The following is a 6,758-nucleotide window of genomic DNA, read 5'->3' on the forward strand; positions in this document are numbered from 1 at the left end:
ATAAGTGTTGCTGTTGAATTCTAATTTTAAGCCATGGTGATCCACTAAGATACATGGGGTTATTCCAATTTTTTTGTATCTGTTGAGGTTTGCTTAGTTACCTAGTATGTAATCAGTTTTTGAGAAGGTTCCATGAGGTGCTGAAAAGAAGGTATATTCTTTTCTGTTTGAATGGAATATCCCATAAATGTCTGTTAAGTCCATTTGATTCATAACATCTTATTTCTCTGTTAATTTTCTGTCTGACAGACCTGTCCAGTGGTGAGAGTGGAGTGTTGAAGTCTCCCACTATTAGTGTGTGGGGTTTAATGTGTGATTTAAGCTTTAGTAGTGTTTCTTTTACATATGAGGGTGCCCTTGTATTTGGGGCATAAACGTTCAGTATTGAGATTTCCTCTTGATGGACTTTTCCTGTGACTAATATAAAATGTTCTTCTTTGTCTCTTTTGATTGATTTTAGTTTGAAGTCTATTTTGTTAGATATTAGGATAGCTACACCAGCTTGTTTCTTAGGTCCATTTGATAAAAAAACAAAACAAAACAAAAAAAAACCTTTTTCCTAAACCTTTACTCTGAGGCGATGTCTGTCTTTGAGGTTGAGGTGTGTTTCTTGTATGCAGCAGAAGGATGGATTCTGTTTTCATATCTAGGCTGTTAGCGTGTGTCTTTTTATAGGTGAGTTGGGTCCATTTGCATTAAGAGATATTAATGACCAGTGATTACTAGTTCCTGTTATTTTAGTTTTTGTTGTTGGTAATGTTATTCTGTGTGTTTTTCCCTGAGAGAGAAGCTACCAACCAGAATAAGATTCTGCTCCAGACACTGTGGGTAGCTGAAGTCCCAGTCAGTATCAAGCCTAATCATGTGACCTCATCTCAGAATTTAATATGCAGAGCGTGGAGCCCAGCTCTTAAACATGCAGTTCAGCAAAGGATCACACCAACAAGTATGCAAAAGACAGCAAAAACCTCAACATCTTCCTGCATCCATCCTTTCCAAGTGTGACCTCCACCTGTCAGACCCTGACGGTAGCCTGCAAGAACAGCCGGAAGAACTCCTACCAAAGTGGAAAGCATATGTCCCTGGCCTCTCCTCAGGGATGTTCTCATCTTATAGTTAGCATCCTAATGCATCTTACACAACAGCCTGCAACTCTCCTCAAGAAGATGCTCTGGGAATCCCCACTGGTTCCTATGCACTTGGACCAAGTTTTTTTTTTTTTAGTTTTCCAGACTTCTTACTCTTTGGCCAAGTCCTGAACCAACCCCTGGATACTACTGTGCTCCTTCTCCACCAGGGCTTTTTTCTCCCCCATTTCTTGGGCCCTTCCTGTCTCAAGCTCTTCAGAGAGGAGCTTGGGCTGACACTTTGGGGGGCCAAGCTCCAAGGAATGTGTCTTCGTATTTTTGTTCATGTTCAGATAATTTCCCAGGATTCCAGCTCTACTCTCTAGCGGGAGAAATAAAGCCTGCCGTTCAGGTGACCAGGAGATGACATGCCCTACCTCAAGTCCTCAGGCCCGAGCAGACTGCCAGTGCAGAGAGCAGGGGATTTGGCTCGCAGAAGGGGATGAGCAAGTTCAGGGGGGATGGGCTTCCTGGTCTGTGCCTTTGGCCATCTCCCCTCTGCCCTATCTTATGGAAATATGACAAATGGAAAAAATAAATGGAGGAGCATTTGCAATTCATAGGCAGTGCTGCTTCCAATTCTGTGGTGGAATTTTTCCAACTCTGATCTGCTAAGATGACTTCTGTGGGGACAGAAATCTGGAAGGAAAGAAGACAAAGAAAATTCCGCACCGCACTTCTCCAGCGCTTTGCACCTTTTGTGAGCCATCCAGAGAAGTCATCTAATCACTGCTAAAGATGGACTTGCCTCCTTTATAGTTGAGGAAACAACTTTCAAAAAGCAGAATTTAAAAGAAGCTTGTCTGTTGGCTAGTGTAGGGCAGAACCTTGACAATTAAAGAGGTGTCCTTAATTGTGCTGCCGTACCAGTTGGATGGAAAAAGAAAACATTGCAGAGACAAGAGGAGTAGGTAAAAGTTCACGCATGAAGAAATGGATTCTGGGAGTTCTGTAGAGCTGGGTTTCCTGTGCTGGCCACTGCACCAATGTAGCCAAGAGACTGTTTATGAGGTTAGCTGGCACATTTATTCTCTTTCCCTACCCCACTGTGCTACCAACCTAGACTCCAAGCTGAAGTTGCCGGATCCACTTGGCCTGGTGGCTGGGGTAAGGGGAGTGTCCCAGTTCTGTTATATTTCTCCATATCGCATTTCCCTTGACCTTAAGAAACTTCCGTGGCCCACAGCCTGCTTGTCAGAAACAGACTGGCAAAGTTGACAGAGTTTCCTTCCTTGCAGTCGCTCTCCCTTGCCTCTGCGCTCCCTGGCTCTCTGCACTGGCAGTCTGCCTGGGCCTGAGGGGGTTGAGGTAGGGCACATCGTCATCTCCCTGTCGCCTGGAAAGCAGGCATTATTTCTCCCTCTAGAGAGGAGAGCTGGAACGTCCTGGGCAAGTATCTGACCTTATCACACCTTCCCTCCTCCTTTTTCTCAGTCCCAAAGTGCACTGTGTCCCCTGCCCACTTTATACCAAACAAGCCCCACTGTGGGACCATCCTCGCTGAGTGATTTCCTCTCCTCCCCTGCTAGTGTGCTCCGCGCCAGAGACAGATGAGCTTTGGAGCCAGGCAGGATTTCATAATCCTGGCTCCTGGCTCAAGTGACCTTGAACACTGCTCCAGGACCTTTCTCCAGGGCTATTCTTTAAAGCAAAAACAGGAATGATCCTACCTATCAAACAAACAAACAAACAAACACAGCATTGTATGTACAAAGATTTAGAAATAAAATTTTAAGGTCGGGCAGTGGTACACACACCTGTAACCCCAGCACTCAAGAGGCAGACAGACCTCTGTGAGTTCGAGGCCACCCTGGTCTACAGCTAGTGCTATTACACAGAGAAACCCTGTCTCAAAAAAAATAAAATAAATAAATAAATAAATAAATAAATAAACAAATATAATTTAATAAGTCCCAGATACCAGAAGGCACCGGATGCTGGCAAATCCCCCTTTGGCGACAACAGCTCTCCCTCCAGGCTTGCCAGGGGCTTTGATCGGCTCCTCTGACTCTCACTGGGGACCCTAGAGGAAAACCTTCAGGCACAGCCCTGCAGAGTGGAGCAGGGTTTGAGACGTTGGAGGAGAAGGTTGGAGAAGGATGACCTGTGGACATCGCTCAGTGGCAGAGTACTGACTGTGTGAGAACCTGGGTTCAATCCCCAGTTACTGCCTGAAGAAGGAAAAAAGAAGGAACAAAGTATTAGGGAGGGAGCAACCACCGGAACGAGCCGATTCAAACAGGGTGTGCGGCCGGTAAGCGAAAGAGTTGGCCCTGAAGAGGCTGGAGAGTAGAGACACAGCAAACATGCGCTGTCACCAAAGACCAAACAACTGAGCCAAATCACCACTTCCTAAAGACAGGGCACTGCTGTCATACTGTGGCAGGCAGAATACTCAAAAACTATATCAACTTTTACTCAAAATCATAATAATCACCATACTCGACATTTATGCATTTGTGTGTGTGTGTGTCTGCTACTGGGAACTGAACCTAGAGACTCGTGTATACTAGAAAAGCATTCACCACGGAGTTATATACATTCTAAATAAATGATTTTTAACTGAAAGGCTTAAGAAGGCAAACACTTAGAGGCATCTGATGTTTTTCACAACTCTTTCTATTTTCAATTTGTAAAAAGTTTTTTAAAACTTCTCAGGCTGGGCAGTGGTGGTGCACACCTTTAATCCCAGCACTTGGGAGGCAGAGGCAGGAAGATGTCTGAGTTTGAGGTCAGCCTGGTCTATGGAGTGAGTTCGAGGTCTGTGAGTTCGAGGTCAGCCTGGTCTACAAGAGCTAGTTCCAGGACAGGCTCCAAAGCTACAGAGAAACCCTGTCTCGAAAAACAAAGACAAACAAAATCTTCTTGGGCAGGTGGTAGCGTGGGCCTACCATGCACACACGTAGAGGTTAGAAGAGGTGACAGTCGGTTTTCCCGTTCCACGGAGTGTGTCCCAAAGATCGAACTCAGGTAATTGGGCTGAGCCATCTCAGCTTCACTGCTGGCGAGCTCTGATGGCTGTTAGTGGTTTGGAGAAAAACATCTTCCCCACAAAAATTTGAAGTGGCTAAAATTACACTTTTAGTGCTTCTCAAATGAAACCAATCTCTAGTTGTTTTTGTTTTCTGAAAAGACCCGCTCCCTAAGTAATGTAAGAGCTAAGAAGTTCTGCAAGCCAGTGTGGCACATTCCTTTATTCCAGGACTTGGGAGGCAGAGGCAGGAAGATGTCTGAGTTTGAGGTCAGCCTGGTCTATAGAGGGAGTTCCAGGTCATCCTGGACTACACAGAGCCTTGTCTCAAATAAATAAATAACAAGTTCAAAAGTCGGTTCAATGGCAAAGTCCTTGGCTCCACAGAAGGATGGGCTTGATGGGGTGAGGGAGAAAAAAGGAGGAGAAAGAACAGGTCTAGGTAAGAGAAGGAAGGGGAGCATTCTTAAAATAAACCAAGTGGGTGAGTAGCATCCCTTTAATCCCAGAACTCAGGGTCAAAGGCAGGAGGAGCTCAGAAGCAGCAGAGAGGACTAGGCTAGCCTGGGCTACACAGTGATTTCCAGAATGAAACTATCTATAAAGTGAGACCCTATCTCAAAACACAAACAAAACAGTTTTCAAGATATTTGTGTCGACAGAGGCCTTGGGGAAGAATAGGAGGGAACATGGGTGCTTTCTGAGGGGATGAGGTTCTCTTGTCACCGAAGATGTTTACTGTGTGAAATCTGTGGACTTAAGATTTGTGTGCATTTCTCTGCATCATAAAGTTATACCTCATTCTTTCTAGAACCTTCCAAGAGACAGTTTTTAAGAATGACTTTATTTACATGACAATTGTTAATACAACAATAAATTCTATGAGTATTATATAATTAAATCATAGGTAGAATATAGTTTATGTTCTTTTGGTTGTATTATTTGTTAGATAATACTTTTATTATTTACTAAATTGTAAAAATATATAGTTCTTCTAACATTTGTTAGCTCACGCAGCTTCTCCTAATACTTATCTTCTCCCAACCCCACACTCCAACCTCTGAAACAGGGTTTTTCAGGGTACCCCCGACTGTTCACTCTGTAGACTAAGCTATCCTCAAACTCACAGAGATCTGTCTGCCTCTTCTAGCGTGCTGGGGTTAAAGGCCTATACCACCATGCTCAGCTTCCTAATGCTTATTTTGCCTGTCAGCTAATTTTCCTGTTTTCTAATTGTGTAGAAGAAATTTAGTAATCATTTTATAAATAACAGTATAAGCTTTTGAAACTATTAATTATTAAATTTTTATAATAAACATACAGGCACACTTGTGCGACTGATAGAATTTTTACATTTTTGATTTATTGTTTGTTTGAGACAGGGTCTCACTCTGTATGTAGTTCAGGCTGGCCTGGAACCCCTGGAAGTCTAACCCCAGCCTCCCAAATTCTGGGATTACCAGTATGAACCATCATGCCAGGCTGTGCTTTCAACATTTTATAAATTCATAGGAAAATTTTCCTCTCAGAGACACATTGAAGATGTGCAGCATTGTTTGGAACTGCCTTGTGTTGGTAGTAAATTGTTGTGAAATAACCATTTTCTACACTGTGAGGATGCGCCACTCAGATTGGTTTAATAAAAAGCTGAAGAGCCAATATCTAGGCAAAATTTTCAGAGCGGAGAGGATGCTGGGAAAAAGAAGCTGGAAATTCCAAGAGACAGGGAACAAGCAAGACATTCAGGAAAGCCAGCAAGCACAGGCCAGCTGGCAGCACATAGACTTAGTAGCTATAGACTGACTTAAGTTATAAGAGCTAGTTAGGAGCAAGCCTAAGCCAAGGCCAAGCTCTCATAATTAATAGGAAGGCTCTGTGTCGTGGTTTAGAGCTGGCTAGTGGGACAGAGAAAGACTGGCTACAGTGAATGCAAGGACTGGCCTGATTCTCCTTCTTGGCAGCTCAGTTGGGCTTGATAGGAACCCATTTGATCAGAGGACATTTCAGAATGCCAGGAATAATAGCATCCCAAAAGCCAAAACTGAGGTCTCAGCTGATCATAGCTAAGGCCAGAGCCCAGGCTGGTGGAAACCTAATGTATTAACTTGAAAGTTAAAGAATTGGGCAAGGGTGGGGGAGACTCGACTTCTCGCCATGTCTTCTCACAAGACTTCCAGAATCAAGCGATTCCTGGCCAAGAACCAAAAGCAAAATCATCCTATTCCTCGGTAGATTCAAATGAGATCTGGTAACAAAACCAGGTCCAGCTCCAAGAGGAGACCCTGGAGGAGAACAAGGCTGATCCTATGGAGTCACATAGGCAAGGCTCGGGGTTTGCACTGAGCCATGGACAGAGTTCATTTTCATCTGGAGATTTAGTCATCTTTAAATTGGGGGAGTGGTCTGCCCAGTAATAAAATGTAGAACTTTTCAAAAGAGAGAGAGAGAATGGGGTGGGGGGAGTTGAAAAATTAGTCTCTCAAGATTTCTGTTGCCGGGCGGTGGTGGTGCACGCCTTTAATCCCAGCACTCGGGAGTTCGAGGCCAACTTGGTCTACAAGAGCTAGTTCCAGGACAGGCACCAAAGCTACAGAGAAACCCTGTCTCGAAAAAAAACAAAAACAAACAAACAAAAGAAAGATTTCTGTTGCCGAGGGTGA

At 44.0% G+C, this 6,758-nt stretch overlaps 2 pseudogenes; both read left to right on the forward strand.

Annotated features, from left to right (window-relative positions):
• Nucleotides 1-756: 756 nt before the first annotated feature.
• Nucleotides 757-2,681, forward strand: LOC130884739 (ribonuclease 8-like; annotated as a pseudogene).
• Nucleotides 2,682-6,252: 3,571 nt separating this feature from the next.
• On the forward strand, nucleotides 6,253-6,441 carry LOC130884740 (60S ribosomal protein L39-like; annotated as a pseudogene).
• Nucleotides 6,442-6,758: the final 317 nt, after the last annotated feature.

This window comes from Chionomys nivalis, chromosome 12 (genome assembly GCF_950005125.1).
Source record: "Chionomys nivalis chromosome 12, mChiNiv1.1, whole genome shotgun sequence".
In the NCBI taxonomy this organism is placed as follows: domain Eukaryota; kingdom Metazoa; phylum Chordata; class Mammalia; order Rodentia; family Cricetidae; genus Chionomys; species Chionomys nivalis.